This window comes from Corvus moneduloides, chromosome 8, assembly GCF_009650955.1.
Source record: "Corvus moneduloides isolate bCorMon1 chromosome 8, bCorMon1.pri, whole genome shotgun sequence".
Taxonomy (NCBI): Eukaryota; Metazoa; Chordata; class Aves; order Passeriformes; family Corvidae; genus Corvus; species Corvus moneduloides.
Genome location: NC_045483.1, coordinates 15409212 through 15436139, shown reverse-complemented (window position 1 = coordinate 15436139; position 26928 = coordinate 15409212). Strand labels below are relative to the sequence as shown.

Genomic DNA, 26928 nt, shown 5'->3' with positions numbered 1-26928 from the left:
TTAGTTTTACTGGATCTGAATTCCCAAGGCTGAGACTATTCTAAGGCCATGTTTGAAGGAAAGACATAATAAATAGGCTTAAGGCAGTCTTGGTTTGGGTTTTTTTGGGGGGGTGGCTGTGTGTTTGTTTAAGGAGATCTTAGTCACATGAGTTTGAAATGTGCTGAGGCAGTTTGTAGTGTTAGAAGTATACTTGGAGTAAACAGTTACTAAAATGACTATAAAGCACTGGATAAATTAAATATACACTAACCTCTGTATAGATGGGATGATCTCAGTATTCCTTTCCTGGCTGATTTTTTTTCCTAGTAATTTTGATTTTGCTCTGCAAAACCAAACCACAAAGCTGTTGCTTGGAACAATTTATTCTTTCAGCACTTAATTGAGAGCTTTCTTACAGCCACACAGCACAGTACTGAGACTGGGAATAGTCTTCAGGAGTTCTGCTTTCCTTGCTCTATTCTCAGTCCCCCATTGTGTCCTTCTCATTCTACATGTGATGTTCTTAAACCAAAAAGTCCCTCGTCAGCACCTTAGCTCTTGCTGCTTCATTTGTTACTTCATAACATTTTGACTATATTTTGAAAATAAAAATATCTTTCAAAAATACTTAAAGTATTCTTATAGAACTCAAAAGATACATTTCTGTAACTCTCATGCACCTAAAACTGGTATGAGAGAAAAAGACAGAAGAATATTAATAAGTAATGTATTACCTGTTTTATTTTGTAAGCCTAGATATGTCACAGACTCAGTCCAGTGCTAAGTTAAGACCTTATATAATTATAATTTCTACATTACAGTTATTATGCTGAATGCTTTTATAATCTTTTAATTTAATGATGTTTATAATTATTCCTTGTATATCCCATATTTATTGTAAGAATGTTTGCATCCTCCAGCTACATAATTTCTATAAAACTGTCTGGTCAATAAGAACCATTAAGCTTCAGTAGGAACCCTGACTAGAAATATAAGAACAAGATAAAATTTTATGTTCAAAACCTCAAGTGTCATCATTCAATGAGTCTTTAGGAGACATGTGATGGCACTCTCCCCACTGATGCAAATCAGTCAGGGACCCTGTGTTATTGGTAACCTGGATGTAAATGATTACACATGCCTAGATGGGTCAGAGCCTTACAGGTTATTTACTGAAAAGTCCCAGTTCTTCTAATATAACGTATTTGTGAGCTTTGTTGAATACTATTTGCAAAGTTTGAATCTCACAAATCTAATATAAGCCTTTTGTCTTGCTTATTCTTGTGGGGAGATATGATAGTCGTTCTCTTTCTTACTAAGAATAAGCTTTAGTATCTCTAATTGTGTATCAAGCCAGAAGAGAAATCATTTAAGTATCTATTGATGCCTACTAGTGGGTAATTCTGTATACTAATTACATGCCTTTAAATGTACAGGAATATATTAAGCTGTAAGTTTCAATATGTCAATCCCAAATGATGTTTTTCCAGCCCATGGAAAATAAATGCTGCAGTGTAGGATTTGCAGATAACTTGATGGATTGAGGTACCTCTTTCAGGCACCTATATTTTAATTGTTGAGTTGCAATAGGGTTGGTTATATCTGTTCTGTTTTGCCTTTCTCTTATAGAGGCAGTATTCTTCAGTAAGAAGTTTGTGTAAGTTAAGTAGCTCACGGTTTTCAATTACCAAATTACTTTTCGTTCTTTTCATCATTATATATTTTAATAAAATAGGCAAATTGTATCATTCAAACAATTCCCTTATACTACGCCTTGTACTGCTAACATAAGAGGAAAAATAGCTCATGATTGGTCTGAATAATATATTGATTCCCCAAGATCCAGATTTGTCTTGGTTTGTATTTCAGTTTGATAACTTGGAAAAAGTGAACAGTTGATTGTTTTCCTCCAGTTTTTTGATTGGAGAGTTGGAAGTCATGAGTCTCATAAACCTTACTATGCAGGAGAACTGGATGAATTACAATGAGCGGAACTTCCATACAGCTATGGAGATTCAGTAGAGATGAAAGTTACATTATTTTCCCCAAATCTATTATGTACATACATGGATGGATATATTTAATATGTCACCAAATATTTTCCTTTAAATTCCTGACATGTCAAGAAAACAGATGATGTAAAAATTGTTTTAATAAAAATTAAGAAGCATAGTATAAAGTTAAAATTAGTAAGTTTTGTTTTGTTTTATTTTAAATCCCAGCAAACTTCTTTGTGGACTTTTCTTTGGTTTGATTCAGCTTGTAGCACTAATCTTCTGTATGGCTTCTTTTTCTAGTCTTGTAAAGAGTAAAAGAATCACGATGGTAACCCTTCATATCTTCCTAATTTGAAATAATTCAGGAGCAGAAATTAATAAATTAATGAAGTCTGGATGAGTTTATCCTCCTTGCTCTGCTACAGGAACACTTGGCTAACCACCTGCAAAAAACATTCCTCAAATTTCATTTAATATAGCTTGAATTGAAAGGTTGGGAGAGTTTTTCTTTTTTTTTGTCCTCTTCCAACATTTATCTGGGTCATTTTGAAACAGAAATTGCAACATGGAAATGCATGGAAATACAGAAGTAGAGCAATTGTAGTTATGAAATAAATAAGATACACCCACATGGTGTGCAATGTATTTCATTGTCTATTCAGGGAAGGTGTCAGGGAGGGTGACTGCAGAGAAGGAAGAACCAAAGGTGCTGATAGTGCAGTATAAATCATACCACAGACAATGTTATTTGGAAGCCTGAATTTGCCATGCCAAGTCTGTTTGAATTGGCATGGTATTATTTTCAATGCTCAGCCTTTCTTATTTTGAGATTTAAGTTAATAAGACAAATTCTGAGGTGGGGAATAGCACCTCATAAGATAAAAAACCACTGAGGGTGAAGTTTCCCTTCCTACATAAACAGAGGCCCTGGGATGGGGAGAAAAAACCCCTTATTCTAATAAGCAACATCCCTGATTAATAATACGCTTGTCCCAGATATAGCCAAGGCAGGAGTGTAGTTTAGGCTAATGTGTGTAATCACTTGTAAATGCATTAAAGTGTGGAACTGACAACTTTGTTTCCTGGATATTAAAAGGGCAAGTTTTATTCTATGAAGAGAATGAAGGAGATTTATGTAGTAATAGCATTATCTTGTCTTGTGTATATCACTGCATGCTACAGAAGTTTTTATTCCTATTAGCAGTGTGATAATACTATTAATAGTAATATTAGCATTGTTGTAGGGCTGTTAGCAATCACAAGTAGACAAATAACTTTGCAGTAGGTTTCATGGCAGTGAAACTGGAGGAGTTTTTCCCTTTTTCCTGTAGTTCCATGTTAGTATATGGCTTCAGAACAACTTCTAGAAAAGGTTGCCATGCACTGGAGCATTATGATGATACTCTAAGATCCTGGGTTTTAGTGAACTTGATTTAGCTGCTGATACTTGGTTTTGCCACAAGATGTGATCTAGATTGAGGGTTTCATAAGAGCAAAAATTCTTGGAGGAAGCACTCTATACTATATGTAGTTTATGGTTTCAATCTCTTTACTGGTTATTCATATCTCAATACATATACCCACAAGCCCCAAATTTGGCTGGAGAAGTTCAGGAAGGGATCTGGAATAAGAATTACATACAGTAATAACAATATTTTTTATATATATATATATATATAAGAACTGCATTTTCAGGATGGCTTTCTGTGTGCTTTATCCATATAATTCACAAATTACTTACAAATTACATTTCATTTTTATTGTGTTGCATGTAGCACACTCAGTTGTGGTTAGCTCTGCAGCAGTAGAATTGTATCTCTATGATGTAAGGACATGGTTACTATATCATCAATATGCACTTATTTTTTAGAAAATTATCTAGTCGTCCTCTTGGTATTATGATTTCACTTCTCACTGTCTCAAATATTTACTTAGACACACTTTTGTTGGCTTCTCCTACCTTAGCCTTTAGAGAAAGTGAAGTAGACTAAAGAGACACTTTTAGGTAATTTTTCATATTGCAGTTCTTAAGAAGTTGTTCAAGTGTCTTGGGCATTGCATCATGAAGAGTAACTAGTGTCTCTTGTCTTTTATTTATCTTTGTGGGAGATTAATTTTTCCATGCTGTATCAGTCTTCAGGGAAGTTCTTTCCAGACTTTCTTATTGTTAATTCTGTCCTAACATGAACCTAATTGTAGATCACTATCTCCTTGCTTGAATTTTATATTATCTTTTAGAAATCAGGATTTGATGCTCTGTAACATTTGTAGATAAGAATTGTTAATAGAAAAGCAATGAAGAGAACAAAGGACAGGGTCAGTGTTTTTGTCAGGCACCACCGCCATACTTTTGTATATTACAATGCAAAAAATTCATTCCTGTGTGCAGTGACATTTCCTACAAGGCAAAGGGATGCATAAAGTAATGACATGGTACAGGACTCTGGTCTTTCCTGTTCTGTACCAAGAAAATAATTTAAAGATATCACTTCTTTCAGTCTTGGAGATAAAATAAGATGAAATAGCTGAGACAAAGAAACGCTTTGAGAGATTATTTTACAGGTTCATGCAGTGATAAATAACCAAGGTTATTGTGACACCTTTGTTTCAGAAATAAGACTTCTATATGGCATCTGAAATCACATTTATCTAACTGTGTTGGCACATGCTCATAAATGAGAGACTGTGAGATTGAATGTGTGAAGAATTTTATGCTTTCCAAGCTTTTGGAATATGTGCAGGACTTTGTGGTTTATTTAACTGAGCTTGTCATGTGGTTTCTGGCTGAACTTCTTGATAAATCATAGAACATTTGATCACAAGTTCTGATCCTGATAAAAAACTCTATTTGACCTTTTGATATTGGATACTTCTAATAATATTATTCTTTTGGAGGCTGTAGATGTTCCTCAATGAAGTTAGAATACCTGACAATGACACCAAATTTTTTTCACTTCTCAGAGTAAATGTATTTGAAGTCCTATTACACAAATTATTTTCTTTCTTCTCAGCTCTAGTATTAAAATAGTTCCAGACTTACTCACTAAACTAATAGAATTAATTTTGCAAAAGATTCTTTCATTAAGTTTTTAGGCAAACTCTTAAGCAGAGATTTCTTATTCTACTTACACATTGTTACAGTGTACCTTTGCATTTACGCTGTTCTTAGGTACGGTTATTTCTATGCTTTTCTTTTACTCCAAAACACAAAACTGTGGTAAGGAAAGATATAAACTGTATCCAGGTACTCAAGTCCAAATACTGTAATTTCTGCTTACTTTTTTCTACTGCTGTTAAAATAAGTAAATTTTTTTATCTGCTGGTATTTCATTTTTTTTTTTCCAGAGAGAAATCTGCTATAAAGGAGCAGTGAGGCAAGCTGCTCACTGAACATTTCAGCTGATATAGTAGTTTGCACACACTCTAATTTAAGCAGATCCTGGAATAATCTAGCAATTATTCCAGCAACAGACTGAAGAGACTACTTGGCTATCATTCATGAGCACAGCCTTTCCTCAGATAAACTGTAGCCTACTTTGGATGAGACTTTTAACCTGGAGATGTTCTAATCTGATCTGGCTGGTTTTTAAGATTATGAAAACAGCTTTCTGCTAATTTTCTCCCTTTCCTTTCCGTTCTGTTCCCGTTCCTTTCCCGAGAATTTGGATTAAAAGGCAGATGTCAGTAGGTCGTTCTTTGGACTTAGATGTTTATTGTTTTCTTATCTATGGCACAGCTGCACGGGATGTGCCTCTTAGTTAACAAGGTGGAAAATGGCCACGAGTTCTAACTTCCAAGGTCTTTTAAGGTCCAAATTACCCAGTTATGGAATGCCAAGTAATTTATTTTTACTTATAATCCAAAAACTAACTATTCATGATCCACACTGCAGGTTTTTTGACCCAATAACAGAACACCCAGATTTGTGAAGAAGGAGAAAAGAAGAACAAATCCACACCCCAAATCCTCCATATTGTTACATATATCCCAGAAACCAAAATTTTCTAAACCCAGGGTTCCAACAGCTTTCCTTATCAAACTCTCTAAGATTAGAAGTGTTTGAACTTGAGGTATTGATATGCTGCAAGTAAAAATATTCTGTGGAAGGAGTTAGGAACACTGCAACTGTGAAAGAACAGAGATCATCACTGGTTTCTGTTTTTAATTTTCTGTAACCATTAAAAATTAAGTTGGGAAAGGAGAAAATCAAATTAATGGTTAGCCAAGTCAATTTAGAAGATAATCTATTGGAGTAATTCAGATACTTCCTTTTGTCATTAGAGCTTTGATTATTTTTCCACTCATTTAATCTATTATTAGCCACAATTAATCATGAAGTAGAAACTGATGAATAAGGTATCTGGGAGTCATAGACAAAAAGAACTTTTTAAGAATCCATGAAACTTCATAAAATTGAGTACTCAGCAGAGCATATACTTTGAAGTCTTTCAAAAACTTGTTGATTCAAAGTTTTTTACATGCTCTACTCTACCTAACCCCTTCCTACTTTCACAGGCTTTTTAGCTCATTAGAAGGATGCTGTTTGGCTATGTACCTCTCTCATCTCTAAAACTAGTTCAAGTGGTGGGTCCAGCATGGAGGTGGCAATGCAGGTGGCTGATTCTATGAAGGCAGAAATTTCATACTCTCTATGTAGAGCCAGAAAACCCCCTGCCTTTAGTCTTACAGTTTCCATGATCACCCTACGCCTTCTGGAATGCATTTGTAAGAGCCTTTATAGCGTTTAGTGTTTTCTGTTTCCTATCAAGTCTGATGGTGACTGCTAGTAAATAAACCAGAGCAATACAAATAATGTTTGGAAGCAAGATATGAAACCTCAGACTGTATTATTTTGGGACTGTTAAAGTCTCTTGTATTGGCTTTTTCTCTTTTTTTTTAAGCTGAATTGGAAAAAATGAGAATGAAAACCAAAACCAGGGGTTTCCATTTCCTTGTCAGGCAGTCAATCTGAAATTTTACTTATGTACTGATACATGATCAGATTTGTTACCATTTTAATCTAGACAAAGTTTTCATTTGAAACTGATGAAAGTTTTTTAAGTTACTGCATTGATGGATGCTTTGTGCTATCAACGATATTTGTTATTACAGCGTATAAGGAATATTGGAATGGCATTTTCAAATTGCAAAGGCAAGCTTGTGGTGGCAAAGCAGCATATTGCAGGTACACTAGTAGAAGTAAGACAGGGCATTGTCTTAAAAATAGATTATTTCTTTACACATCTTCATGTCTAAGTCATTTGATATCCAAATGAATTCAATGTTAAAATGAAAACCAAAGTGCACAATTACTAGAATAAAAGACAGTTTCTACATGAAGGAAGAACAGAATGACAGCTAATGGTGGTATTTGAAAAATTTTTCTCATTTTACTTTTTTTTCTGATTTGCCCTGTAAGGTCACTTTCAATCATTTTTGCTATGTGAGGATCAGCCATTTGGCACTTCTAGGTTTCTAAATTATATGGAAATACTTTTGGAATGCTTGCCACTGCATAAAACCAAAATGTTAATGGCTTCACTAAGTCAAATTAAATTTTAATGGCCAGGGTTTTTAATTTTTCCTTTTAGCCCATTCACATCCTTTAAGTAGCATTAAATGTGATTCAGTTGTCTTCTAATATCACAGCTGACCTGAATAGCCTTTTCAATTAGACTTTTAGATGAAGCAGATCTGATACATTCTAAATAAATAAAGATCTCTTTTTATTGGTTAAATGCTGATATTCACAGCTCGTTTAATCCATTTATAGAGATGCAATGTCAAAAGAAGAACCTTTTTTGTGGTGCAGTGCTAGTGATAATGTGCAGAGATGAGACAAAAAAATCACACCTTTGTTTTGTCAGTGAATGGAAATTAAGGAAGAACAACTCAAAAAGATCTGTTTAAGACTTTAAGAAAAATGCATGACTGAGAAATGATGAAAATTATTTGACCAGAAGTCACACTTTAAAAGCATTTTATGCAATGGTGTGAAGAATTTTCAGTTAACAATGCACATTCCCCTCATAAATTTATTGACTTCTTACAAATAATCTAATACCTAAACAGTAGATGTCCAAAGTTTTTTAAATTGGTTCATTCGATACTAATGTAAAATGTTTTCATTTAACCTTTTCATAGATTATTTTACTGTTTACAATATAGCATGCCTTTTACTTACACAAAAAGTAATAGAAATTGTTAGAAATCTACCACAGTTTGTTCAAAAGCATCTTTGATGTTTCCATAATTCTGTTTGATGTTTGTTCTCATTTTTGGATGACAGTGTCTCAAAACCTTCACTATGTAACAGAGACATCCCACTGTGATAAAACCTTCCCTGTGTATGAGGGCAGGCATGGGGAAAGAGGTTTCTGGGTTTACTGCTCAGCATGGGATAGAACAAAAGCCATCTGGGGTGTCTGATATGTAGAAAGCTGGGCTAAGAGTGATTTGGACTGTAGATGTATCATTTCCACTGGCTTTGCTTATCAAAATGCAAGAGAATGGTGTTTTCGTTAGAGCAGATTTCAGCACTGAGTTCAGTTTTGCCATTTTAGTAGCTTGTGTGAGTGTCAGATTATAACTAACAGCTAACTTGCTTTCTCCTGATGTGAAGTCCCAGCTCTGAAACAAATACCAATCTCTCATGATGGCCGGCTCATTAGACCCACCTAAGTGGAAAGGAGCAGTGACAGCTGTCAGTACAAATTACAGTATTCCCAGCTCCGAACTGCAGTGGCTTCTGCACTGCCACTCTTTAAAATAATATAACATTAGAATTCCAGAAATGTAAAAACAGATTTTGCATTATTTACACAATTTTCTGGACAAGTTTGGCCAAAGTGAATATTTTGAAAAGTTATAAAAGGGGGTTATAATACAATTATTTATAGTCCTAATATATCAGTAAAAAATACTTAATAATGTATATTCTACTGACCATTCCCATTTTAAAAGGTTAGCAATAAAAACTGTTGTGGTTTTTATTATGCTAGGTTAACTGAAAAGTATTAATTCATCATTTTAGAGCAATTAGCATATGCACTACTGGTTACTATTTGCATTATGGAAATTAAACATGTAAATTAGTAAGTTCTGGTATGACATATTAAAAACACTCCTCTGGTGTTTTGGAAGGGGAAATGTTTTGCCTTTCCTTGAACACAATTCTTCTAATATACAAGTACGTAATTTTCAGTGAGCATAAAACATGTATTAAATAAATCCAGAAAAGATCTTTTGTATAGGACACAGGCACTGGTGCTGAGACAGTCTGAATAGGATACCACATCCAAAAAAAAAAAAAAAAAATCATATTAAGTCTGACTGCCCCAGGTATTATTATAACATATAATTGGGCTGAGGCGGGAAGCAGGTTGCATGATACAGAGCATGTACTAAAATTGATTTATCAGTATAATTTAATAAACTGGAAAACCTGCTTCCTGCATTAGGGTTGAACTGTTGCTCTTTGAATGTTTTGGTAATTTGGGAGTAGGTTAGTATGATATGTCATGGGGGAATAAAAGCTCTTGTGATTAAAAAGGAAGCTGTAGAAATAATTGGTACCTAACACCAACATGTACAGAGATGTATTCATAGAATGAATAAGCTTCATTTTCAAGCTCTGTAGAAAGAAGGACAAGCAACTCTTTACAAGAAAACCTCATCCAATATGAGTGATGGCAACCTTAGAAATATTCTGTAGCAGAGTCGTGTTATATTTGCTGCAATTAACTTGAAGTGTATAAGATAGGGCTCAAGCTCGTTCTTTTTCATGCTACTGATATTAGGCATGTTATGTTGGGAATATGATAAAGGGAGAATATGAATAAGTAATTTCCACTAAGTTTTGAATTTTATTACATGCTTCATTACGCATAAGAAAATCTAAATTCTCTGAAGATTTGATTCATTCTTTTTGGATTTTATCTTTGTGGCTTTTCAGCAATGTTTGTCTTGTTGTTTGCTGGTTTTGGTTTTTTCATTTTAGTTCTAGGGGATAGGAGAATTTGTATATTGCTGTTTGGGAAGAGGTATTGAAAGCCAAAACATAGCAGTGGTGTTATGGAACAGCTCTATAGCCAGAAACTAAATCAGTGAATGAAGTAAATCATACATTTATGTTTAGGGTTACTTGTAATATACCTACCAAAATATTTATAAGTATTGTTTGTTTTCTGTGAAAATTTTCAATTCTCAATGAAAAACTGTGCAGAAATGTAATTCTTTTCCTGGTAGGGGCTATAATTCAAGTGGGTTTTGTTTCTTTAGCAAAGTGAGGTTTCTAATCAGAATTTCTCTTTCATGATTAGCCTCAGCTATAGAAATTTCATACTGATATAGTGTCATTTCATCTAAAGACAAGGGTATATGCATCTGCAAGAGGTAGTCAGAGCACAGAAACCAATATGAAGCATCACAGTGCCTTTGCAAGATCACTGAAGTATTTTGTTTGAAGTTTTAGACAACAAATTGAGTTGACAACTTGTACTAAAACATTTGTCTCATTTATTTTTAACTGTCTACCTAAATCCTTTTGCTTTTTCTCATTTTCTTGACCAGCTCTGCTAAATCCTCACTGTGAATAATAGATTGAGTGATTAGAGAGAATAAACAATCAACTATAATTATCACTCAGAATTTGTAGCAAAACCAAACATTTCAAGTTGTTAGTGAAGTTTTTTAAAAATGGTTTGTGTTTTTGCCTTTTACATGGATATTGTGGGGAGGCATCATATTTTGAAGTACTGTTCTGAAGAGTCACAATAACTGGAGAGTCTCTTACAGACATTTGACATGAATTCAGCTAACATCATGCATTGATTTCTGAAATGCTCAGTCAGAGAATTTAAATGGATCAATTTTAATACTTAGGCCAAATATGTTCAAGTATAATATTTAAAATGTACTACTTGAAAAATATTTTCCATATATGGATCAGCACTAAGGATCTTACAAATATATAGTTATAAAATAAAAAATATTCATGGTACTACATAAAACTGGTAAATAAAAAAATCTTCTAAAAGTTATAGAGCATTAGGTACAAGGAGGACTATTAAGATAGTGGAATATACTCAAGGAAAGATGAAGTAGCAAGATTAAAAAAAGAGGAGATTTCAGATAAAGTAGTAAGATAAAAGAGAAACATAATGCGGAAGCAGCCAAATCAAAGACATACATGGCTTTGACGAGATGGAGATGCCTATTTTGATAGATCTTTTCCTCACATGTTATCTATAAAATAGTTTCATTGGGGTTTACCTGCTAAGAAGAGGATGCCTTACAAAATCGAGGCTGCTCAAGGTGGGAATGGAATGAGGAGAGAGAGACAGAACAATTGTCTTCATAACACTAAGAGACATGCCAAAGAAAGTGACATTCTTTCTAGAGGAAAATCAAATCAGAACTCTGCATAAAGGGTAATTGAAACAAAACTCTGGCAGCAGTCTTGGACTAAGTTTCCAACAGTAAAGGCAACTGTAACTTAGCATTAATAGGCCAAGGATAGGGCTTGGCTATGATTAAGAGGCTTAATTAATGTGCTAAGAGAGAATAGTGCTAATGATACGTCACCAGCCTTCTGTTAAACATATCTAGGTGCACCAGAAAACAAGTGTCTATTTCTTGTTTTGTTTCAGACAACGGTACTTAAGCATTTCTTACCTACAAACTGCAGTGCCTGTGCCCAAGTGATTCAGGAGAGAAATAGAAACAATTTAATACATTTTGTCTTTCTTGCAGTCTTTCTTGGATGCGTGTTGTTTCCTCTGAGAGGTTTCTGATGCCTGAGTGTTCTTGAGTATATTTCTTACTGTTAATATGCTTTACTTGTAAGGGTCTCAGGGCATGTGTGTCGGAGATGAAGTTCTGAAAATTTTGCATTCTCTTAGTGAAGTGTTACTGTGACAAACAACGGTGTTCTGTGGTTCACCATGGGCAAAAGAGGTTTTGCAGGCTCAGATGCCAGGTGGTTCAGAGACTGCAGGATCAAATGCCTAACGTTTAGAGTCGAGATATCAAAAATCAGTTCTAATTATACTATGTAATGTACTCTGTCATTTTTTCCATGGTTTTATTCGTAGGAACCTGGCTTGAAAACAGGACATTTATAGCAGAGTTTACTTATTGCTGATATACTCTTTAGCAGGAGTCAAAGTTTATTGTAGACTGGTTAGTTGCTGTAAAGATGGTTGACAGCACAAGCTAAGAATGATGTTTTCCTGTCAGATAATCATGAGAAAAGCTGCAAACATCGGTGACCTTGCAGCCAAGTGATACATTTTGCAGATCCCTGTGAGCAAGAGCAGCCATAACATTTTAATTAAGTGTGACATGATCTTGCTAGTGGTGTGGGGACATGATAACAAGGATCTAGCTTCTAGTTAAATTTTTTTTTGTTACAATATGAGTCAGACAGGATATTTTCTACATGTCAGATAACAAGGAAAAGACTAAAAAGTTTTACAATAAATCATTGTATGATTTTAAGGCATGAATTAAAAGATATAGTCAGAAATAGTCCTTTTAGTTGCTTTCAGTTTGGAAAGGGTGGAATATATTATGGATTGTTGCTGTACTACGGGAGAGGTGGATGGAAATGTTTCGGGCAATCTTTTTGAAGAATGGAAAATCGGCATTAAATAGCAGCAAAACCTGATAAGATAGACTTGGTTTTAATCATCTGCTATGATAGCTGTTCTGTCATATCACTTGGGGCTATCTTGGAGAGCAAAACCCCCAAACCCATTAAAGCCTTGTGGATTGCTTCTTCTCATATACATACTTGTAAACTCATGCTAGTTCATAAAGTAATAACCTTACATGCTGTATCCTGTGCTATCAAGGACGGCAAAATATTTTCCTTCTATCTTGGCATATCTTACACCTAGACACAGGTCCAGTAGGTATTCCTGATTATCTGATCCTGTTGCAGAGGTTAATGTGTCCAGTTGCACCTAATTTGTTTACATTAGTAATAATATCCTCATCGGATATGATATCCAATGGGAATGTTATATATTGGATATAATATCCTTATTTCATTGCTGCTTATGAAATGTCTTGATGTTGTTATAGTATGCATTTGTATCTCTACAATAAATGGTGCTACACTGACACTTAGCTGACGTAGATTTTACCCTCACCATTTCAATCTTATAAATGAAACATGAACAACCTATCTGTCTGTTCTCACTGAAAGGTCAGTGGGAGCTTGGACATTGATTTCAGTTGAATCATGACAAAATAGGGGGACATTTTCAACTGATTGTTTGAGAAATTGAACTGGCAAGAAACGGTGACCCAGGGAATGGATCGTCACATTTCACCCGAATATTAAACTATACCTATACTGTACCTATATTGAATGGGACATTGGAATGTCCCATTGCCTGAGGTCACAAAACAGTGCAGTTTGAAAAAGTCAGGATTGTTTTCAGAAAGAAGTCAGAAAAATAGAAGAAATATGACATGACTGGTTCTTTGAAAGACTTTCTGAAAATATATGGCTGGAGCTTTACAGTATCTGGATCAGGAAGGGCACAGAGAGAGCTCTAAGAAGCTACATTCTGAAGCAGAATATTTTCTTGCCATGGGTTGGGAATTACAGAAGTTGGTTAGTAATAATCAGAGAAGTTTTCAATTTAGAATTAAATCGACTAAGTCAACTTCATGAGCTCCTTAGGCTGATGGAGAATCACATTTTGAAGCAGAGCAAGGGAATTTTGTAAAGGAGGGTAACAAGATTTCACAATGGAGGGATTTATTCAAGTTAGAAGTTAGATTTAATGACAGGCTTGTCCACACTTTAAAAGACTTTTCTGGTATGCTTATACTTGTAGAATATATTGGCAGCCTTTCTCTGTGGAGATGCAGCATTCCTTTGATAGTATAGTTTAAATGATTTTCTCAAATGGAATAACCTATTTTGGCCCAAAGGGTGTAACTATTTCAGCTTCAGGGAACTGCTGGCAAACAGTGTGCATTCACACCACACAGCTCCCTTGGCAAACAACTGATGTAGACCAAGTAGACAACTTTTGAATTTCAGTTTGTTTCTCTGTAGAAGTCTAGTTTTCTAAGTGTATACTATAGATTAGGAGTAAAGTCCTCTTCTGTTAGACAAAATTAGTAGATTACACAATCCAAATTAAGTATTGAAAGAGAACAATCTCATTTTCTCTGCGTTATGTGCCTGTAAAATTCCCACCTACCTTACTTGCAGTAGGGGCAACTACTACTGCAAATGCAGTTATTGAAAATCTGTGTGTCAGCTCAGTCCTGGAAAGATTTCACAGTTCACACTAAAAATTTGAGGGAGTGAACAATTTTCTTAAATCTAACCAGATTGTACATATGCTTGAGGTTTAAACTGTGCATATTTTTTTCAGGAGTACTTGAGTAAAACTTCAGCATCTTAGTAGAAAGGCTAGACTCAAACTCACCATGCTGCAGCTGTCTGCTGGCAACTACACAAATGTTTAAATTGAAATTAGTGTATTATATCCCCTTTGATGGAATAGATTGATAAAATACCTTAAAGTAATCACAACTAATGTAGAATTACACATATTGCCCCAAAATGCCAGAATTCAAAAGTTGGCTTCTCATGTCTTTGTCACTAACCCAAGTGCATGAACAATTACCTATGCTCCTTGGCCATTACACCATCAGCTCAAACAGAAGTGTTAATCCTACTTTATTTTAGAATTTCTGGGAGATGTCTTTTTTCTGGTTGTCTTTCCCCTGCCCACCCGCCCCCGCCCCCCGCCACTGTGGATGCAAGCAATCTCTTTCTCAGTTCAAGGAATTGTAATAGAAAAACTGTCATGTTTATATAACTTCCAGTACAGCTGAGCAGGAAGCAAATAGAAACCTTTATTTTTATGGTATGTTGATTCTACAGATTGTCCCATCACTGCCAAGTAAATGAAACCCAGGCTGAACATTTAATATCATTCAGACATTCTGAAAATGCATGTTTCCTTCCTCACATGAACATTAATATTCTTTTAAATTGTTTAAAGTGAATGTTTTGATTTTTAGAAATGCCAAATTAGACATGCATGAAAAAGAACTTGTTGATGAAAGTTTCTGTGACAAAGGGATATGTTAAAGGAATAAGCCTTTTGAAACACTCAAGAGAATTAGCTAGAGAGAATTAAAATGGACAGGGTTTGAATTCACATTTTCAATCTACTGCCAGAAAACTTCAGGACAGCAGAAATTGTTGCTATGAAGCTGATTGTTAATTTTGTTAAAGTATCAGTATAGAAAAATAACTTTTACTTTCTTCTTTAAATTAAAATACCATATCTTAAATATAAGCTTCTACACATTTATGAGATTCTGAGTAAAATAGAAATATAATTCTGAACCAAGCAATTTTGTCTTGGACAAAAAAAATCTAAACTGATAAATGGAAACCACGTTAGTTGCAAAATAATTTTTTTACTGATTACAAAAAAAATAGTGTGACAAGTAATTTAATGAAAGCATTTTTTTTAATATACACCTTTCATAATTAATAATGCAGACTTTTGTTTACTTATTTCAGTAAATAATTTGAATGCAGCTGGCTTTTCTGTTTTTTCTGCTGCATTATTAATGATGTTGAAGAGATCACTAGGTTATTGTTCTAGAAATATATCTCTCACTTAGTTGAGGTTTTGCTTTGCAACTAATGCTTTTTGAAATGTGGCACCTGAGCAGTTTATGCACCAGCTGAGATGGAAACAAAAAACTGGAAAGCTTTCTGACTTATCAATCTAGAATGTCAATGCATTGCAAGCATTCCATCCTACCTTTAGGTATTTGGAGCACATATATAATCTACAGCCAGCTCTGGCCAAATGTTTTCTCTGGCAGAACACCAGCAGAATGCGGATGATGCACCTGAATTGGTCTTGTAACAAAATAATAGCTATACATAATGGATAATCCAGATCTAGAAGGGTCCAGTGCTTTCCCGATTTGTCAGAGTCTGTCCTGAAAAGTGCCAGTCACCAACTACCTCCAAAAAAGTCAGACAGAAGTCCTAAAAAACTTAACCTTCTCTTTCATCCTCTCATTTTAATTTATTTTTGGATAGAGGGAGAGGTCATTTTCTTTACCTTCCTTTCTTAGTGTTTTGTTTGTTGTTGTTGTTTTGATGTTGTTTTTTTGCTTGTTTGTTTTTTTTGGTTTGGTTTCTGTCCCTAAAGTACATCATATTCTCTGATAATTCACCAAAATATCTGGTGTCTGAGTGCACTGATCTCTTAGTTGTACTCTTCAAAATTAGAGGTAGTTGAATTTCCTTGTCTCCCATTTTGCATAATTCTAAAGTCACCTTTAAGGCTTTTAATTAAGCCAAAAGAAACTAGGTACTTCAGGATGTCTGAGCAGGTCTAGTCTGAGATGCCTCCTCTTATAAATAATAAAAACATACCTTCTGTCCAGTCAAGTCTGATTCCTCAGTACTTACCACATATTGGAATATGTTCTTTTTTCCTGCAGGTTTCAGAATAATTAAAATCTGTAAAATTTCTAGTAACTAAGGATGCTGTACCACTGTCTTACATGCTGTTTCTTAAGAGTGAGAAAGCTTGTTTCTGTAGAATATGCTGGCAGAAGAGTTTACACGTGCAAAACTAGGTAGATGTTTTAAGAATATTCATCTGCATACCTCACATTTCAGCTGAATATATGAGATCCTCAATCCACATCAATACTTATTGGACTGTATATCTTTTTTGAACAGTGTTTAAGTGATTTTGTTTTGTCATTGATTGGCACTGGGCAAAATTTGTTTATGCAGGAAGTTTCTATGATGTCTTTTGAAATACTTGATTGAAATGAAGTGTAATTTAAAGGATTTGCCAAGACAGCAAAAGCAAAACTTCAGCAATGTATATCATGGCTTTAAATAAAACTGTGACAGATTGGTATGATACATTTCATAAGCCTTAAAGCCTGAAATTACATGGACAGCTTCCAGGTACAGTTGCATTATTTATATGAAATTGAGACAGCACTAGCAGTGATTCAAAGCTTAAGCATAGTTTTATTTTGCTTGGTGGAATAGTGAATTTACTCCAAACAGAGGATTCAGAGAGGCTAAAGCTGTTAGCAACAAAGTCATCTTGTGTGCAAGCCAAAAGTGATAAGTATTCAACATCAGGGTATAATTGGTGACAGCCACATTCAGGCATTGATGTCATTGAAAGAAGACAAATATGATCTTCCCAATGAGGAAGAACTACTTACATGTGTGAGTGACTGTGCACCGGAACAGATTGCCCAGAGAGGCTGTGGAGTCTCCCTCACAGGAGATATCGAAGAACCATCTGGGTGCGATTCTGTGCAATGTGCTCTGGGATACCCCTGCTTGAGCAGGGAGGTTGGACCAAATGACCCTCTGGGGTCCCTCGCAACCTGACCCATTCCATGAAAGCCAGAGGACAACAGCACCATCCAGGCTGTGCAACTATTCCAATCCCTAGAGAGAGCCATACTTTCTAAATAACAAGTAGGTGACTAAATTCTTATGTTGGCCATTATCCCCTTTTGTTGTCTTAGTAGAACCAGACTGGTGGAAGACTAGCTTTATGAACTATTTTAATAATGTACAATAAAATACAATTTTGCAATAGTTTTTCACAGAAATTACTTTTCTGTTTTTAAACTCTGAAGTTAAGGTTGGAGAGAAGTAGTTTCAGCATGTGAATAATAGGTGGTCCTCCTCAAGATAATGCATACAAAAATAGGTGAATCACTTTTTTAAAAATGTTTTTGTGATTTTTTTTTTAATCAGTTCTTCAGATTTTGAGTTCCATTCAGATTTTCATGTTGTTCCATGACTATGGTTTTCTTAGATGCTAGTGCATAAGAGAATCCTTACACAGTCTTATTTTAAACCAAATATGCTTTGAAATAACCATTTGGCTAAAGGTACACAGAAGGCAATATGTAAACACACCATTCACCATTCATTGTTTTCACAGGGCAGGGAAATATTTTCAGGATTTTGCATAGAATATGTTTAACACATTAAATAATTTAAATGCAAATAATCTAAGAGAGCTTTCTAAGATCAGTGAATAGCTCTAAGTTTAGCTACACTGGTCATTTAAGGTCCTCAGTTGAATAACTGCTTTCTGATTTATCTTTTCCTTTTATTGCATTAAATATCTGTTGAAGCAAAACTTAAAGCAAACCCATCATCATGACATGAAGAGGAGTACCCAAGTGTCTTGTATTCTGAGAAACGTCTAAGTTTCTTTTGGGTCATAAAAGATACAGTCAAGCATAGCATGACATACTTTGGTCTTTGAAAGTGCATTTAATGAGACGAGGTGAATGCCATGCATTACTGCACTTTTTTTGAGGCAATGTAGTCACTGAGGGTGAAATTACGTTTCAAGTAAATTTAAGTGCTATTGCACAGGTTTTTCACTGGTTCTCTTCACTTCATTGATTTTTACCGTCAGAACAAAACTTCTAGAAATAACCAGCGATGTGGTCCTTTCTGCTGCAGCAGGTAATGCTTCTTTCTCCTGACTTGATAAAAGAAGATCTTTTAAGTAATTCATTCTCTGCATTGTTAGGTCTTTCCCTAAAAATCTTCTCGAACAGAAGCTATGGGTGCACAATAGCAGCGATATCCTGCTGAATAAATGAGAAACCAAAAATGCTTGTTTTGTGTATCCTATATTAAAGCTGTATTCCCTTATGCTGTCTTGTAAGGTTTCTGCTCCTTAAAGGGAAGAGCTTTTTCCCAATGCTGCTTCGCTGTAGAGTTGGATTAACTTCAAAAATAAAATAAATATGTTCCAGAGCCATGGAAAATGGGTTCTGCCTCCAGTGAATTAGAATTACTGTTACACTGGGCAAGAAAAATAGCATTTTAATGAAGCGTCCACCCTCAAGCACTTTTTCCAGAGAAGATACCTGTGAATCTCTGCCAAATACTTAAATAGTTCAGCTGGGTTTATGTTGAATTACTTGGCTGGGTGAAGAAGCTGCTATATGCTACCTTTGGCAGTTCAAGAAGCCTGATTTATAGCTGGCCAGGGGAACAGTTCTCAGTTTTCACTATGTTTATATTTCAGAGACAATGTAACCTAAATAATTTTATTCTTAAATTAGTGGGAAAGTAATTCTGCAGACAAAGCTATGACAACAGTTTTTTTACCCACAAATTCCCTCAAAATGAACCGGGGTAGATCTCATAACCATATGGTATCTTTTCAGTTAAATATATCATTATTTCAGTTTTATTTTTAATTGTCTTTGCTAGTGGCAGAATTTATTTCAGTTGATTTAATTAGATTATTGCTATTTCAGACATCAATCAGCATCCTATTAAACCATCTCACAGATATTAATTATACCCCAGAAGAGCACTCTAATGTACAATCAGGGAAGAATTAGTCCTCAAGGGGCAGGAATTCCAGAATTTCCTTTGATATTGAATAAAAAGTCTCAGTCTGGCTTTAGAATTCCAGAAATATTCAACTCAAAATTTTTATCAGCTGGTGCAAACTAAATGCAGTAGGTTGACTGAAAGGCTGGGCCTTGAACTCAGGAGTCCACCTACAAAATATTAGGATAGGTGTCTTCCCACGCTGGCACTTTTCATCTCCACAGGTGTTTTATTGTACCTTACCACCTATGTAGCATTAGAAAGGAGAGAGAATTAATTTTGACACTGACTGGGAACCACTAGTGTCAAACTGCCTTCAAAGGCAATTAGGATCTAATTCAAATAACAACGAGGAGAGCAGAAATTATCTGAAGAAGCCGTATCTGTCTTCTACAGAGCCCTGATTGGATCTTGGTTTATTATTTTCCTCATTGCTTCAGGTGTGTTACTTTATTTTTGAAAAGCAGGTACTGACTGTGTTGGCCTTCACTGAATCAGGGGTATAACAAATGACAATTGCCATAGATACTTGCAATGTTAAGATGGGGAGGAATCTTCTTGGTTATTATTTTTTAAAAACTGTGCTCAAAATTGTCATCTAGTACTTGTAATTAATTTTTGCATAAAGTAACCTGGTAATCTCTACAGCTCTGTCTTCCTATTTACTACCCTGTCCTGCAATGGAAGGTGTTTCTGAGTTTTAATTCTGGAATCAGAGTGATCTATGACTCTTAAAACTCCAAACTTAGGGAAGCATAATATGGCTTTATGTGATAAATTGTATAGATGAGCCTTCTGTCTAATTTGGTGAACTATAAAATGGCATCTTGCTTCTGGCATCCTCATTGATCTTATGTCTTCGTTGTGTTTAAGGTGGAGATCAAGCACCTAGAGAACAAACGAAGCTGATGGTAGAGTTTGGCAGGTTTGGGAGCCCCTGGTTTATTCTGACTGAATGTTCCCTAATCCCCTCTCCCTCGACTGACAAAGTGGTCACTGCACAATGCAAGTCAGGCTTGCCAACACTTACATTTTTTATTCTGCTGTCTCTGCTTTCTCTGTGTCAGTGTTTTTGGATTGTTAACTTTGGTTGAGTTGCTTTTGCACTTCAGTGAGCATTTATTTTCTTGCTACCTACTCGATATGTATGTGAACCACCATGGCATTGACACTGTTGAATCTAAATGTTGTTTTGAAAATGTGGAGCTGACCTGAATATTAAGGAAAACTCCTGAGCTAAAGCTGGAAGTGATTTGAAGAACAGCTTATGTGTGGTGTACAGGGCTTAGCTGGTCATTAATGCTAGCAATGGGCTGCTACACTATTATGCTGCTACTACTCTCTACAGTCAGAATTTGTCTGAATCTCTGTTTGTCAGAATAGAGAGTTTCATTTTATTTCAAATAAATGTTACAGCGTTTTATTGTAATTTGGAAGACACTTTCTGTCACAAAATAACTTTCTAACTTCTTTTAACTATTACCCAGTTCCTGCTGCAAATGAAACAACCATGTTGCAAACATAGTAATTTCTTCCGTTTAACAAAATCCTTCAGCACGAAATCAGTGTTTCAGAAACCCTTGCACAGATTTCATTCTGCTCATTTCCGTCAGTGTACTAATTGTATAACTAGCAAAGGTTAATGTCCTTCTGAGTCAATAAAGCCACTTACTCTGGGTTCAGATATCAGACCTGAAAAAAGTTTGGGGTAAAAAATGTGCTGGAATAATAAACTTCTGATTAAATTCTGAATTCAGTAAATTCTCTTTAGGCAAAATATTCAGAGAATTTTACTTATTGGTCTAATTTGTAGACTACTACTTTTATATTTTATTAAAACTCTAATAATTTATATCTGAAGATGGGACATTGTGTAACAAGGTTTTGAAAATCTGTAGTATCAGAGCCAAGAATTATTCTGTAACTATTTTACAATTGATAGAATTCTTCTTCTGTCAAACAGCCAGGATTTTACTTCCTATGTAATAGTTGTAGGACTGTCACACTCCAGTACTTCAAGCTTAAAGAAGTTTTTTTCTATTCATAAGGGCCTTTATGCAAAGAAAATATGTAGTTCTTCATAGTTTGACAGTAACTCAGAATTGTTTTAATATTTGGCTATAAGAAATTGTCTATCCCCTGTTTGATGTCTCAGCAAAGACTGCTTAATAAGCAAATCCACAGGCATGCAGACTACCTGGGATTTGGAATAAAAATGTATGTTCCTTTTCCTGAAAGCCACATGTTGGTTGGAGATAGGTTGTAGAAGCAACTTAATCAGGACTGCAGTTATTAGACAGAACTCCTGTGCCACTTCTGTTTGGTCAAACTCAACTGATGTCAAAAAATAGTTCTACATTGCTGTTGCCATGGGATTTAAATGAGACCCAGCACAGAGGACACCTCCCTAGACTAAAAATATGGCATTGATATCAGAACAGACAGAAAGAAATGTTTGCACTATGTGTACATATGTGTGCATGTTCCATTAGAGCTGTAATTACATGTTTTACTGTGCATGTACACCAAGGCTACTAGGGTTTCCCCTCAGGAACGTGCATTTTATGGTTCTTACAGATTATTTGTTTGCTTTTTCTAAAAGAAGTGATTCTGCTACTTATTGTTTGCTGCTCAAACAAAAGATCATTGTGTTATATCATTGTATTTTCATTTCTTCAGCTATGTGTAACCTTCTGCAACATTTAATTCCTTTTCCATTGCCACACAATCATCACTTCAGCAATTGCGTTTGTTCTTCTTATATGTTTATGCATATTACTCATCTATATTCAAGAAAATCTTTAAATGGCCTCACATATTTTCAAATCGCTTGGCGATGTCTGTCTAGAAGCTGTCCTCCCTGCATTTCCCAAAAGAAGAATGCAGAGAAGATGGCGCTTAATTTAACATATAATGAATCTCCATATCTCTTTCAATAAATAAAAGGCTTGTCTTTTTTTTTGTATCAGCTTCCAGCATCTTAGCTAGGATCCAACTTGTTATACAAATGAATTTCAGATGGATTGCTTTTAATCTGAGCTCTCTGGAAGGAAGGGAGAGTTACATCCTCTGATATTCTGTGCAGACTCTCCACATGCTGTCTAAGGCCCACTCCGTGTAGATCTGAGATTACTTTTACTGATTTTCCTAGCTTTCTGTATCAAAATACAACTGTACAATAAAATGCTCAGGAACAAGAGAAGTAAAAAAAATCTTTCCAGTTTTATGGTGAATATTGGCTGCATAGCAATTCCTGATGGACTGATTTTTTCAATGTCTTTCCTGATAACACTCTCCATAACATATTTCAGAGTTATGGGGTTTTTCTTATTCAGTGTGTAGGCTGTAAATGTCATAGGTAAAATGTTGATTAGCATCTGAATATTACCATAAATAAACTGTGTTAGTAAATACAATCTGGTTTCACCAAATAGATTAACTGGAAAATTAGCAAACACCCAGTGTTTGAGAGTTTGTGTCTTCCTCTGCAATTATTATTTTTCCACAATTTTGATAGGAATAAAAAGTTCAGTCACATAGAAAGAAGGTTGAAATGACTATGCCAAATCTGTTTCTGTTCACCACCCACTTCACTGTGCTATATTTTGTGCCGTCAAATGAGTGTATGATTTGAAGATTTATAATGTAATTAATTACATGAAATTAATTTTCTGAATTCCAGGAACCCCACAAAAATTTATGCTTCTTTAGTATTTATTATAGTTGATCAGACATTGGAAATAAGCACCTGTTAGTTGTCAGTCTACCAGTAAATATATATGCTTGACTTCATGCAAATGAGTAATGATTCTGAGTATCTGTGGCAGTGTTCTCATGTGTAAAGTTCAGATGCTTGTTTAAACGCTGAAGGATTTAACACACATGGGACTTCATTCAACACTTTTAATGCTATCAGGCCAACAAGAATCTTCTATGATTAAGGAATAGATAGTGATGCCTTAGTTTTTAACTTTGCCTCTAAGGGGGGCAAGCTGAGAGGAATTATGTCATTAAACTGAAGCTTTAATTGGAGAATTAACCCTGATATGCAAATGAACCAAACCTATAAAAGTGTGAAGAACTTGTGACCTGTCGTCCATCTTGGCAATAGCCTCTGGCTCCCCAGGGGGTACCTTTGAAGGCCTTTCAAATAAATACCTACTTTTATTCCCTTAGTCCTGTCTAGTCTCTCTTTTGAGGAGGCCTCTTAAGGCACCAATAGTATTTGCTTGGTAAATGTAGTCATGGCTATGCTGTGACTTACAACAAAAAAAAATCCCCAAACCAAAAAACTCCAAAACAACAACAACAACAAACTGCAAAAAATATTATTTGGAAATTTTTCATCTGTGTTTTTTGAGAGATAGAAATACCACTTGTCCAGCTTGTCTCCAGTCCAGATTCTGAGACTGCAGAACCAGTGGGCCACAGCTATCTCTGATGGTCTTTCAGAGCAGCTATTGAAAATCTTTTTCTTCTGAATATTAACTACCATCTTTCACAAAAAGAGTGTAGAAATGCCATTCCTAAGACGGTTTTGAGAATCAATTGAACAATATGGTATCTGTGAAGAAACAGTATTTTGGACTGCTCTGAAAAACATGGTACTAAACTGGATTCCTGGTCCAAAATTCCTAGTTGCCTTTCCATTTTTAATCCGAAGTCAGGCAAATTGCTTGTTATTTCACTGACAAGGACAGACCTGAGGTAAATCAGTTAACTGGAGAACTGTTTTCACACAGAAGTAAAGTAAGAGTTTTGCTTGAGAAGGATTTGTAAAAAGTATATAACCTCACTCTGAATGAAGTGAGAATCTCTGAAGCCAGGAAAATACAGTCTGTAAAGCAAAACGTCACAGGAACCCATTACCAAATAGCCTAAGTAAACCACAGACGAATCTAGCACAGTGTTTAAGGTTTTAAAGTCAGAAGTTATTTTCTGATCATCTAGTACTGCAGGAAGGCCCTTGTGTTAATCACCTCAATGGTTTGAAAACCTTCACAGAAGAATTTTATCCTGGAATTTATCCTATTTCTTCTGGTTTATTCCACAGCAGGGTAACAGTTGGATTGTCAAATAAGAAAAATCTTTTATGCCTATCCGAATGTAATTCTAGGAACTTAAAAACTACCAGGTACACTTTAAAGAGCTGTAGATGAGAAAGGTGAGGTGTACCCATGAAGGCAAAAAAGGTCTAATACAGAGCCTGTAAAATCGAGGAAAGAATGCCAGAAAAACAAAAAAGTACCTAGATCTGTGCATTCTTCCTTATCATTCCTATGGTCTCTAAATGCTAAGCAGCAGACAAAACTGACAATGTAACTTCAGTAGAGCATAAAATATTAAGAATAAATTATCCATGTTGTGCAAAAAGGGAGGAATCAAATTGTAGGGCAAAATTATGTAGACCTGAAAGAAATCTGGACATAGAGGATGATAGTGAAAAAAAATGATAGTACAGCAAGCTTAGCTGAGTGTATGTACTGGGAATAGTGGCAGACCTGGATAGAGCTGCCCACAGCTGCAGAAAGGAGTTGCTCTTGGAGACTAATCCTCCCAGTTGAAAGAAGCTGGTAGGGAAGATGGTGGTGAACAAATCTAGGACTTAGACTGCAAAATTTCAAAGAAGAAACACCTTTCCTTGTTAACAGGCAAAGCCCAGCATGTTTTAGCAATACTGAGAAGTGGGTAATAATGTGGGCACAATACAATGTCAATAGAAAAGGTAAGGATAAATCATTTTTATGACAGATGATCTGAAGATATTATACTCTCTGTGACTTTACTTTGATGATTATATTTTCTAGAAATATGCCTGAGCAGGAGATGCAGTTACTCTTTGTCTTGGTTTGAAAGACAAGTGTCTGCTAAGGAAGGCAGGAGCCTCCCTCGGAATGGAACCCCCCTTCACTCTGAATTACTGTAATTTTGAAATTAAGGGGCTTTCAGGCAATGATAGGAGAAATAGGAATAATACACTAATACATGTGTATTATTAAATAATACACTAATATATGTGTAACAAGGCAAGCAAACAACAATAACTATGTCAGTAGCAGCAAAGAGGACCAGGAACCCAGTCCGTCCCTTCTCGGCTGTCAGGCCCTTTCCCCTCGGGTGCAGTTCCGCTCGCAGCCGGCAGGGGCGCTGGCGGCTCCCGGTGAGCAGGGCAGGTGCGATGGTTCCCCCGCGGCTGCAGGGGGCGCTCCGGAGCGAGCTCGGGGAGCACGCGGCACTGGTGCCCCGGGATCCCGGGAAGAGATGGACGAAAATCTTCACAAACCCCTTGGGCAGCTGATCCTCGTGCCTCACCAGGACACTCGGGAACAGCAGGCTGGAGCAGCAGGGACGAGCACAATTCCCGGGTGGCAGACAAGGTGTATCAAACTCCGGAGCTGCAGTGGGAACCCTGGGATGTCTTGGCAGGCAGGGCGTGTGGAGCTGCAGTGTAGTGAAGGCTCGGAGCAGTGCCAAAAAAATGGCGGGGGCGGGGCAGCGAAGGCCTGGCTCCCAGCAGGGTAGCGAAAAGCGGGCTCAGGATCCCGGGGTTTTCCGTGAGACACCCGAGCAGATGGTGAAAAAAAAGTCTCTCTTTTAGTGAGGTAGGGTGTTAAATAGGGTCCCAGTGTAACAGCCGCTCCAGTGAGCAAGCTGCACTCACGGTAGAAGGAAGGCAGCAGAAGGTAGAACCCCGCAGTGGTGATGAATTCTTCCCACAGCAACCACAGCCTCTCTCCCCTCTGAATGCCAAGAGAACAAGAGGGTTAGGGGCTGCACCCAACCCCTTTTTCCCAGTCCAAATCTTGTGGCATCTCTTCCCTTCATGAGAAAACCCCAGGTAAGAGAGAGTAGCCAGCTGGACCCCTCCCCCGAGCTGTGGCCAGGTCTTTTGTCTGTCTTAAGTATCCAGTTGTTATTGTCTCCTAGCAACATGTATGAGGAAAAATTCCTTAAGAGAAAAAAACCAAAAGGAAAACTCCTGAAATCCCAACACTCTTAAAACATAAGCTGTTAATTTTCACTTTGTATTTCACACACTTCAAGGGCTTGCAAGGTTAAGAAAAGCTTACAGTTTTACCAGATGCAAACACACATTTGGAAATACAGTTTCATCTTCTGTATCCTCTTGAACTCTGTGTAAGTGCAAAGGTTGCTAAGTGGTTTTCAGGGTTTTGACACATAACTCACGGCTGCAAAAAATTGGTTTAAGCTCCTCTGATAGTGAAGTTTTATGAGTAGTAGGGAAATGTCAGTCTGTCTTTCCTCAGCTAAATAATTTTATCAGAATTGTCATTGATGTGGCTTAGTATCTCAAAATTGATGTGGCTTCTAGTATCTCAAAATATTCTGCACACATACAAACAAAATGTCTCATCACGTAGGTGTTGCCATTGTAGATTAAGATAGTATGATTATCCTCTGCCATACACTCATATCTTAAGTTTTAGTCATAGTGATAGTTATATTTGATGACTTGGAATCTAATAACAGCAAGAAAGATAATTCCAACAACCTTAAAGGTAGTTAATTGAC

The 26928-nt window shown here is 36.0% G+C and overlaps 1 protein-coding gene across 13 annotated transcripts in view; it reads left to right on the top strand.

Moving 5' to 3' along the window:
* Positions 1-26928, top strand: part of DNTT (DNA nucleotidylexotransferase) — a 162339-nt gene that overhangs the window by 98934 nt on the left and 36477 nt on the right. The window lies entirely within an intron of this gene.